This window comes from Tetrao urogallus (genome assembly GCF_951394365.1).
Source record: "Tetrao urogallus genome assembly, chromosome: 3".
NCBI classification, from domain to species: Eukaryota; Metazoa; Chordata; class Aves; order Galliformes; family Phasianidae; genus Tetrao; species Tetrao urogallus.
Window position 1 is genome coordinate 5,888,273 of NC_136815.1, and position 12,290 is coordinate 5,900,562.

Consider the following 12,290-nt stretch of genomic DNA (forward strand, 5'->3'; position numbering starts at 1 on the left):
GAATTTAATAGCACAAACAAGTGTTGTTCTGTTCAACTCAGGTTTAGTAGCAGATATATTCCTTCAATCCAGAAACAACTACAGAAGTACAAAAGTACCACCAAATGCCTTCCTATCTCATGGAGATTTGTTATCACATTTTGCACGGTTCTACAAAACTTTAATTTGGCAACTGCCTCTGCTTCTATGCTTGCGTAACACATATCTTGATCTGGACCTGAATTCTACTGTTAGTGACTGTAAATCAAACAGTCTTTTTGGAAGGAGGTTCTAAAAAAATAGTTGCAGTGAATAGATGTGGCTGTGTCCATGCTAATAAATTAAAAATGATTGGGTTAATGGCTTGAGTCAACTATCACTTTATCGAGTAATGTCTGAAGACATTCTGTGAGTTAGTAAAGATGACAAACTATTCTAACTAGGCATTTAAAATAGGGCCTCACAGTTTTGAGTAAAATCAGACTTCTATAATGTGAACACGAGTCTGCTGTGGTAAATGTCCTCAGCACCACAGAACGTGGTGAAAATTCTTCTCAGCTTTATTTATCAGTTTGCATATTTTCTGTATGAGAAGCTAAGTTGTAGTTTTGTTTCAGTCACAGTGACCTTACCACTTGAGTCTGCCACATGATGGTCTCTTCAGTCCTCTGAATAAATTTAATTTTCAGCTTCTTCATCACACTGGGCTTGTTCAGTCTCTAACAGAATCAGGGAAAGCTGTACATTTTTCTACTGTACTTATTATATGGGTAACTAAAAGGCTTCATGCCCATAGAGGTCACAATGACGTGTGCTTTCACAAAGGAAAGAACCATTGGATGCACTGGGCCACAGAGGAGAAAGGGAAAGAGCATCTAGCTAGGAAGCACTAAATCACTTCATCTGCTATCTGTATTGTCACAGATCAGCCTGAGGGTACAGATTCCCTTAGAGCCTCTGCAAAAGAAAAGTGTTGGTAAAGTGGCTAAAAAAAAGCTGTCTGCTCGTGTCTCTGTGGTGGGAGCTTTCATTATTGTTTTACCCTCTCCACACAGTAAGGCAGTTGAAGGGGGTGCTGGTAACTAACCCCAGGTATTGGAGTTTGCCTTGGCTAATAGTTGCTTCCTTTCCCTAGCTGATCTCCTCCTCAATAGGTCAGGTGGAAAAAAAACAGGATGAGAAAGATCATGGGTTGCAATAAATAAATAAAATCACCTACCAGTTACTGTCTCCAGAGTGCAGAACTCAGTGCTGCCCCTCCACTCCCTGTGAGGAGCTGTAGACCACCATGACGTGTTCCCTCAGTGTTCTATGTTCTGGGTTGAAACCCAGAGTGAAAACCAAGTGAATTGAAAGTGAAAAAGAATGTATAGGTATGCACATGTATATACATTTGCTATATTTCTCTTTTTATGCATAAAAAATACAGAGACAGGACTGTACAAACATACATATCAGTGCAAGGGTGTGCAAGCTATATATATATGTGTACACTTTTTATATATAGCTACATAGCCCATAGCAAAGAGACACCTACAGCTAGATCAGGTTGCTTAGAGCCTCTTCCATCCTAACCTTGTATGTCTCCAGGAATGGGGCGTCTCACATGCAGCCCCAGGCCACTCTATATGGCCATATAATTTTACCAGCTCAAACAGCTGGGTAGGGTGCTGTGAGACAAACAGCACAGTCCGTGAAAACAGAAACAAAGAACTAAGTGCTTTCTCAAAAAGAAACAAAACCAAAAAAAAAAAAAAAGTGTGTAGGGATGACAAGGAATTGCATGAGGGGAATTGGACTCATCATGTGAACCAGACGTACTGGTCAGTGGAACTGTGAATTCAAAATTATGTTTTTTTAATAAGTTCCACAATGAGAGCCTATGTATAGGAGGAGGCCTGTGGTAAATACTTTCACTTATATTCAAGAGGATGAATTTAGGAAAAGCTGAAAAAAATCTGCCATTCCTACCAAGGAGCTTGAGACAGAAATGCGCCATGCCAGTGAGGCTGAGGATGCCCCCTCCCTGGAAGAATTGAAAGCCAGGCTGGATGGGACTGTGAGCAACCTGGTCTAGAGGGAGATGTCCCTGCCTATAGCAAGAGGTTGGAACTAGGTGATCTTAAATGTCCTTTCCAACCCAAACCATTCTCTGTTTCCATGATCTGTTCATGTAGTTCAAACAGTGAAAGGAGAGGAGAAAGAACACAGGAAGTATAGCAGGATTTGTGGTAAAAAAAGAAACGTGGAAGCCTGGCCACTGACCAGTGTCCTTCATACATTGTTAAAGTCTTTTCTCAGTGTCACACTGGTGTGTCTGCCTTGGGACATTATTTCCTTTTCCCTGTTTACCTGATTCACAAGATTCAATAATTCTACAAAACAAATTTTTCTTATTGTCAAAGAAAATATCTTGTTCTTGAACTTTCTTAATAGGATGCAAAGATACAAGAGAAATGTAGTAGAGAAATGCAGAATCATGTGGAACAATCAATATGACTACTTACATATTTTACCTTCATATAAACCACACTATCTGAAACCACATGTCACACGAAAGCTGCTGTGGAAGAGCATTTCTAATGATTGCAAAAGCCTGAAAAGGTTGCTCCATAGTGATTGAGTCCCCATCCGAGGGCTTATGTTTTAACATTTTTATCAGATTTCTGTGATTATTCTAGTGGTTCTGAAACAGCTTGCTATGTTATCATAATCACCTGATGATAGAGTGTTTTGATAGTTCCTCTTCCTCTATTAATGATTTTATTTTCTCTTGCTGCTGCTAGCAATGTAAGATTGAAGGTATAAATAAACATTGTGCACTTTTTTTGTTTCTGTGTTCCGCATGTGAAATAATCATGTGCAGAAAACAAGGTTCTTCCTATTAATATGAGCTCATGTCTGCCTAATTCTTGCACATTTCAGTTTCCTTTTGAACATCCTGACTTTCTCATAACAGAGATTTGTGGAACTGAATTTCATCTAGCACTGACCATTATGCTGCTAACCTTTGCAGAGAGTCAGCTGCTGCTCCCAACTATAAATGTAGCCAAGAGGAACTGGATAAAGTACTTATCTCACATATACTGAAACCACTTCATAAAGTTATGATTAGACAAGAAGGTAACCTCTGATAAACATGTAGCAGGACAGTCAGTGGAAGAGTATTATGGCAACTCACAGAAAGAGTATTTTGGATATTATTTAAAAATGAAATTAAATCTGTCCTGTCAATAGCAATCCTTTCCCTCTCTCTCAAATATTTTTTCCAGTTTGTCTCAGTTTAAAAGAAGTGATGTGAGATGAATGATGGAGGATGAGAAAGTGGAAAGCTCATCTGAATCCTGTAAAGAGGAATAACTGACTATGAAGAATGGATTAGATCAGAATTTATGTATAAAAGTATTAGGAAATAGGAATAGGTGAATTTTAATCTTCATTTGTGTTCCTGGATCAAGAAAATGGAAACTTTTCCATAATATAATGCTGAAATGCTACAAGGCAAACTAGAAGCTCGAGAGGCTCTTGGGAAGAAAATTTTGAATCATAAAAGATATCTCTCCCTTTATTTTTCTATTTATTTATTTAATTAATTTTCTCTTTAACTAGCAAATATCAGATTGCCTATAATGTATCAAAAATACAAGCACACACTGTCATCTCCTGGAAGGTATGACCAAAGCCACATATCCTAAAGAAGGATCCTGGAAATGTGGTGAGAGGCTGGAAAACAGATGTTCCTCACCATCTCTCTTATTGAAAGCATCCTGAACTGATTCCTTGAGCACAGGAATATAGAATGATTTGGGTTCCAAGGAACCCAAGGAGTTCCAAGGGGGTAATTCCAATCCAATTCCACTAGTTCAAGTTGCTCAAAGCAAGGTATCATATTTTTAGTAGATCCTAACAGATATGTATACTGCAATAAGTAGTTCAACACTCACTTATCTAATTATAACTTGTGAGATAAAATTCCCTATTTGTCAAATTTTCAAATGTATTTTCAAATACATCTTTAATTGTGATTAATGTTATTGAAACTCTCTGCGTAGGCAAGCTTAAAAACTCACTTTAGTCACTACTAGGAAAATTAAGGAAATCTGACAGAATTACAACTTTGAAGTCCATTTCATCACAGCAAACCAGAAGAGGATTAAATATTTATATTTACTGGTCTTTACTCTGATGCAATGCAGTAATAAATAGCTACTGAGCATAGCAGAATTCTCTTCATTTAAAACCACTGTGAAACAACAAAGCATCAGGAGAAATGAGAATGCTTTTATTTGACCAGGAACACATGCTGACAATAGAATGTCGTGTGTATTTTGTAATGTTCTTAGCTAAGACCAGTAATTGTTTTGGGAAGTTCATGTGTATATTTACAGTTGCAAATAGCTGCTTATTTTACTTATTTTCACCTTTTTTTTTTCTTTTTTTTTTTTTTTTCCCAGTGAACTTTGAAGACATTACTTTGAAGACATTTCCTACCGATCTGTAAGGAAGGAATATCTAGAGCTGTCCCTAAGATAATGTACGACATACAGAAGATGGAAAGTCTTTGCTAATCCCAGATGAGCAAGCTTTCTGTCTTTATTGTTGTGTTTCTAATTGGTGAGTACTTATGCCTGTTTTTATTGAAATAACCATCTGAGATTTGAGAACCCTGAGGTGAGAATATTAATGTGAAAATTTTTCACATACAGAAACAATTATTTGTGGAAGTGTCAGGCAGTGAAAATAAATCCAGGTAGGCCCAAATACTTCAGGGAAGCAGTTAAAGAGAGCTAGCATGAATAACAAAGATGTTCTGTCAGAGAACAAGTGCTTAAAACAATAGATTAGGGAGCAGGTGCCTACATTTTGGGGGGTTGGACACGCATTGCATATATTACAAGTGTTATGAGGCTACAGATATTAAAGAGCTTTTCTATTAATATGTTTCTATTTGAAATATTTAATTCATAAATTAACAGCCAAATCAAATCATTTTGTACACGTACTAGCTCAGACTCTCTTCTCACTGTAAAAAATTCAGTGGGCAAACTTTCTTTTATCCATTATTTCTTCATTAACATTGTTTCTTTCTTTCACAGGATACTTGACACTTGGCACGTTGACTAGCAAGACTGCTAATAGCTCCTAACCACAAAAAAAGCCAACAGGTTCCATGACTAAATTAGTCCTGTAAAGATGCTACCTACTATGAAAGTTGAGTCTGCAGTGTGTCATGCCATTCACTCAGAAGTATTCAGCAGTTGCAGCCTTAATCCCTCAAGCTTCCACTTCTCAGCAAATTGCATAGTGCAGAGGAAAAGACACTACATTGTGCAAACACACACAGCCTTTAAAACAGTGTTAATTGTATGAAATGAATGCGGGGAGTGAGCGTGAACCAAATTGATCCCCCATTCAATTACTTCTACTTCCTAAATAAAATTCAGTCTTAAAGGGAGATAAAAATGACAAGGGTAATAAGCCTACATAATACCTTCAATTTACAAAATCTTAATATTTAGCAGTTGTGTAAAAGTCAATTAGTCATACTCAGACATATTTTCTCAAAGTACTCCCCTCGGAAAATATTTTTAACAAATAACTGTGATTGGCATGTGGTACCAACAGATGGGTGTTATTTTTCAAAAATAGTGCTTGCAAGTGCTCTGGAAGAGAGGTTAATGAATACCATAGGTCAACATTTTATATTGAATTTTGTACAAAAAAATTTTTTAGAGAAATGATATTAAAAAAAAAAAAAAAAGATGATTCCTTTTTTTCTCCTCTTTTTTCTATTTTTAATTTTTTATTTAAAGTTGGAAACAAACATGTCGAAGTTTATACGCATTTCTGCCAAGTGGAAAAATAAAAATCTTAAAAAATCCTCAAAAGGGTGATTTTTTTTCCTAGAAACAAAGTTAATATTATTTTTGTTTGAATTAAGAACACTTTCATTTGACCTTTTGTATCTCTGCAGCTCAGAATTAAGCTCAATATTGTCCATATACTTAACAGCTCTTCCTATTTTGATGTATAAACAGCAGACAGTGGTTGAACAAGGGCCAAATATCTTCCTTCAAAAATCTGAGACAACATCTTGAATAACTGCCTAGATATCTCCTCTATGTTCTCTATCCTAAAAATTATGTTCCTGCTTGCAGCAAGAGTCAGCATTTGAAAAACTTACTCTAGGAATGTAGACTCTATATTATCAAGCACCTTACAAGTGTCCTTACAACTCAGTTTTCCTCTGCAGTACAGTAGCTTTCTTCCTTCTCAAGAGCATCATGACCAGACAAAGGACAATAATCTCACTTATAACCTGCTGACAAGATGTCCCAAGTAAATAGACTTAAAAGACTACAAAGAAGTGATAGCAAGACTCAGTGCAACACAACTGTATAGCACTAAATCCACGTGTGCCTGTCTACTCTGTTTCAGAATGTCTGAAAGATGAAAAAGTCAGATTCTACTTAAATGTTTGGCAGCGTTAGTTCATAGGCTCCAAACATTGAACTAAAATACTTCGTACTCAACAGGAAAACACCTGGCTCTACTAAAAGCATTGAACTTAGATTTCTCAACTGTTTAATTTGTCATAGTCAGAGTTATTAGATAGCAACATCTTTGCAAAGTCTTGGTGAATCCTTTTGAGCAGGCTCCAGCCTTTTTATACCACCTCCCAAGAGGAGCTTCCTTGTGCTGTTCTATATACTTTGAGATTGAGCACTTCATGAGAAAGTATGAGACCCAAATTCAATTTCTTGACAGTGAATTAAACATCAGGTTAGGTTCTGTTCATTTCTAGAGTACAGGAGGATGATGCTCTTTAATCATTTTGTCTAAAGGAGGAACAATATAGAAAAATGTGAAGCCAGAAGGTCAAAATTTCTATGGGAGTTCTGAAGAACCACAATGATCAGGAGATTTCCCCCCTCTTTCAGTCAGGAAAAGGGAGACATAATTTCAACTATTCTTACTAGATCTACTCTAGTTGTAATGGGAACCTAGATTGTTGGATCAGGTTTTTTCATCCTAATGATCCCTACTCTGTGCTTTCAGGAATTGCTGTCCCTTGCTTTCAATTGGAGAGAATGTATTTTCCCTCTTTCCATTTAGTGACTTCTGCAACTTGATTTCTGATAAGGATATTTTTTAGAATAGATTTACAGATCTGTTTCTCCTCTTCAAACTAAGATACTTTTCAGGTGCTTCCATCTTTTGGATTTGACAATCCATTCCGAAACTATCACAGAATAGCTCGGATTGGAAGGGAACTTCTACCATCAATTTCAAGATTTCCCATGATTTACTGGCATTGACACAGTTCTCCCAGTGCTTGTCTTTGGCAAGAAGAACAGTCTCAGCTAACTCTCATTAAGGGAGATGCCCCAGTACTTCCTCCAGCTTGGCTGTCATTCACTCTCTCTGGTATGTCCAGGTCTCTCTTCTGCTAGGGAGACCAGACCTGAACATAGTCTTTGGTTGTAGTTTCACAGGGGCCAAACAGAGGGGAACAGAATGATGACCTTGAGCTGTTGGCAACACTGCTCTTAAGGCAGTCCAGAAAAGAGTGACTGTTACGAAAAAACTAGAGCAGTTTTTGAGTACCTCAGTCTTCTCCACTGCCAGCACTTTCCTATTCCCATGCTCTTCCCACATGAGGCTGGGCCATGCACATAGAAGTGTAGTCCAGTTCGATGCCACCCATGATCACCAACACCTGGTTCTTCCTCTCAAATTTATTCAGATTGATACAATTATTCATGAAGTTAACAAGCTGTTTACAATAGGATCCTAAGATGACATGGTATACTTGGAGACAAAATAATATTTATTTTTTTTAATCAACATTTCTCTTATTTTAAAAACTTATTTCAAAAACTGATGAAATATTTGTTGCAGGTAATCATATAGTAATTTTTGTCTAGGTGGTGAGATGCAAAGCTGACAGCTTTGCAGCCAGAGGACAAAAAAGGTAACAGTAAGATCAGGACATGAAAGGCAGTTAGTAGGCAGAAACAATGAGGAAAGTAGGAAGAAAGTCCACTTTTCTGTGATTCTTATCCTGTTTTTATCTAAATATCCTACATGGATTTCACAGAAAATTAAACGACAGGAGTCTCTATGAAGAAAATTAACTATCTCCTCACCAAAATCATGTCATATGGAATTTCATACAGCTACAAAATGGAAACTGAATAGCTTATTTGAATAGCTTAGTTCCCATAATATTGATATTTTTAATTTTTTTATCAGTTTTTATTTATCATATAGGACTACAGTCCAGATACTGAAAGGTCTTTGAGTATGCTACAATTATTTGTTTCAGAGCAAATGATTACTCTCAAAAATGCCAGAATGCCTTTTGAAATATATTCCTTCAAGACCCAGGTCTCTGTAGGACAGCAAGCTCAACAAAGTTTGCATAAGTTCTTCTGGGATTTGTTGTTTCAGAGCAATAACCTTTAGCTTCATGCAGCTCCTTTAGGAAGTGCTTTTCAGACATACACTCCCCTGGGTACAAGTTGGCTTGCACTTTTCATTATTCTGCTGCTATGGAGTTAAAATGCAATTCATCCATTCTTAAACAGGCCTATTTTGACACAAATTCATAGAGCTTCAGTTTGCTGGATATGTTTTTCTTTTCACTGTTTGAGTCTGGCAAAATGGTGAGTATGCTTTGTCTAGAGAGCTGACAAAACCCAGTCAAGACAGTTGAGTGTTAACAAAAATAAAAAGGATTTTTTTTTTTTTCCCAAAAGATTGGAAAATTCTGCATTATGGCAAACAGCTGATACTGAGGCCACCTTCAGACATTGGTTTATGAATATGGAAATATGTTCTTTCAGCAGAGTACATGCAGTCTGGCTTCCTGATAACATGAATGATAGACTACAGTTTCTTTCCTTCAATCATTGAACTCTCTTCCTCAGCCAGTTTACTAAACCTAATGGAGAATATCTCTAAACTAATACAACCTTCTTACTTGGATTATCCTACTCCTTGTTCATAGCTTCACATTAATCTTTGGGGCTTTGGTGATACTCAAATCTTTACTCTTAGATGGTGGCACATCAAGGGTGTTGTCTTAGCTAATTACTGTTCATTTTATTACACAAAGATGTGGCATATTATGCCGCTCACAGCCTATAGTTTTGCATGCTATTTTCAGAGCTGTTGAAAGCTATATGCTCTGAAATTGATAAGTATAACATACTCAAAGACCTTTCAGTATGTTGGCTTTAGTTCAACACAGTAAATAAAAACTGGATGCAAATAAATAAAATTCATTTGAAAACACCAAAATTATGTTAACTAAAGTGTTTAAATTCAGTTTCCTAATTATATGTTCAGTATACCCATGCACAAATCCCAATATAAAGCTCAAAATTTCCCAAAGCAATAAATAGGAACAATTATAGTCCTACATTCTTAGATGTGATTACAAATTCAAAGTTGATCCAGAAGGTATTTCAGACCAGATTGCATTAACAACATTTTGTAATTTTTATAGACAAAGAATGGCAAGAAGTTGGAACTTTGCCTTAGGCATATTGCAGTCTAGAATTTCATTTCTGTCTGCTTCTGAGATTCATTGATGATTTTTTGTTTCAGAGACTGCACTTCTGGAACATACCTGTGCTCTCACTCTCTCCTTTAATGTGTCTTAGTAGTCAGTCTTCATTCTCTCACTGGATCCAGACATAAGGTGTGTACTTTATCTTTGTTCCTCGTGCAAATTCTTAAATTGAAGAACTCAATGTTAAATCCAGAATAAGCTACTGCTGAGTGGCAGTGCCTAACTTTAGTGTTACTATGTCCAGACATTCAGCCCATGTAACCCCAGTCATGCCAGTGAAGTTAGATGAATTGGCACTATCTGAGAACACAACCTTCAACAAAAAGACCAGCTGTTCAGTACATTTCAATTGGCCCTTCAAGCCGAATGTGTCTTAGCACCATATGAAATACTCTGAGAATCCTCTACTATACTTACAGTATGTATTAGAAGCTGTGATATTTTTCTTCAGCAATTGAAACATGCAACAGAAGACATTTCAGTGTCTGCTACACTTGTGTTTCTCAATCAAACAAAGGTAAGATATAGACCTACTGGAAAGTTAGAACTAATCCCTTTGTTATCACATTTTCTATCATTCAAAAAGAACTTGTAATTTAAAGCTTATAATAATTAACTGTCAAAGAAACTAGCAGAAATTTTATGTGGAATTTTTAATTTCCTGTAAAAATGTTTAAAATTATGTTTTCCAGAAAAATAGAAATAAAGGAGCAATAGAACTGCTTCTTACTCCATGGGAGACTATTCATCCCATCACTAGATTAGTCTACAAAATAATCAAAGCTGATTCTGGAAATTAGTAATACTGAAGAAATCCTACAGGAAATAACTAAATAAGTAAAGTTAAGATTTTCAAGGCTAGTCAAGTAATTAGTATTGATGATAGAAATCAGCTATCAAAAATCCCCAAGACTCCCTCACTTACCTCAGTGTAAATGTCAATTCCTCATAAATATGTTTTATTCACAATTAATCTTTCTTCCAAATGGCATAATATTTATCTGTTGATGTTTCTGGTTCTGATTATCAAAACAGAGACTTTGCTTACTCTGCAGCTTCAATGGAAGAATGGATTGTAATACAGAAAAGGACCTCCTAGTTCAATAAAATTATTCCCCTGGCATCAGAGATGTGAATCCAAGTCATGCACTACCAGTAATAGCATTAGCTATAATGTTATTTAAACTTAAAAAATTCCATTATCTAAATATACATTTCCAAACATATAGTTTAAGTGAGAGCAGACTGAATTACCCGCTAAAAAAAACTATTGTTTTTCTCATTGACTCAATTTAAATAGAGATTGAAACGACTGGAGGTACCCATAAGATTAAAATTGACTAGTTATCTAATTTTTAGATGGTCAAATTTACTGATTTAGATTTAGATTTACAAATTTACATCAAAATGATGCCATAAGGTTTTTTGTTTATTTCTTTTCTTAACTGTTAGTAGAAAATTAGCTCAGAAGTTCATTCCTTAGAAAGATTGAAAACTCTAACATGTTGCAGCCAGTTTTTGTTAGCTTTTCTTCTTAATTATAGGTCTTAATGGTCTAGAGCATTGATACCGTCAGATTTTCATCCTGATTTTCTCCATAAATACAGCTTAAGTGTTTTCCATATCCTTTACTAGGCATCCTGGCATCTAGCTTTCATTGCAACTGAAGCATTATAGCTGCATTAAAATCATTTTCTTACGCTATAGTTCTGCATATTAGCTGCAGTGAAGCTGCCCACAAAAAATGTGGTCCAGATCTAAGACAACATTTGTATATTTATAGAGTTGTTAGGAAGGATTGCTAAGGCAATGGTGATAGAATATGAAAGATAGCTCAATGATGCCGTAAGGGCCTACAGACCAAATCTTTGTATCAATAGATAAAATCTTGGTCCATGTATTGCACTTAACAGCACATTAAGCCCTAGTATGAAAAAGCAAAAGAAAATATGAGTTCCAAATATTATGATCACTGTCTCCTTCACAACTGCCAGAACAAATATCATACTGTTTGTTCTGCATGCAACTAATCACATACCTAAATTATTTCTGGGAGTAGATTATAGCACCCAAATTTAGATTCAACCCTACATGCATAGTTAAATCCACAGTATTTTGAAGCAGAAATACTTCATTTTCCCTAAAAGGCATTGTTCAAGGAATTAAAAATAAACAGAATTAAATGCATAAGTAGGTCACTTTTAGGTGTGGTTACCAGTGCCTTAGTATAGACAGCATTAGGTGGTTTGCAATGAGGGGAGAGCTAGGATGTGAAGACATCTTTCTCTTTGAAGAACATGTAAAGACACGAGTGCTTTGTACCCAGAAACTTTTCTCCTTCGTATGCACTTTCTACTGATGTTTATCAATTTGTTAATTATATTACAGATTTTTTGTGGTGCTCTACTATAAGCTAAAGTTCTCCTTAATCACAACCTAACAACAACCCAGAGTTTCTCGGAAGTGTGTGAGAGCATGACAACCAGTGTTTTATCCAAAGCTGCATGCTACCCTCATGGTACCTGAGAAATTTGCAAGTGAGGAGAATACAAAGTACAGCTTGAAATATCAATGAGAACTGGTGGTGAATCAAAATCACTTTGAAATCAGCAGTTTTGTGGTAAGTTCAGTCAGCCTTTGATCAGATTCCTAAGAACAACACAAGATGATGCATTAATGTCTGAAAAATGTTTTGCTATTTCCTTTCTGCTTGTAAGGAATAGATGTGTTG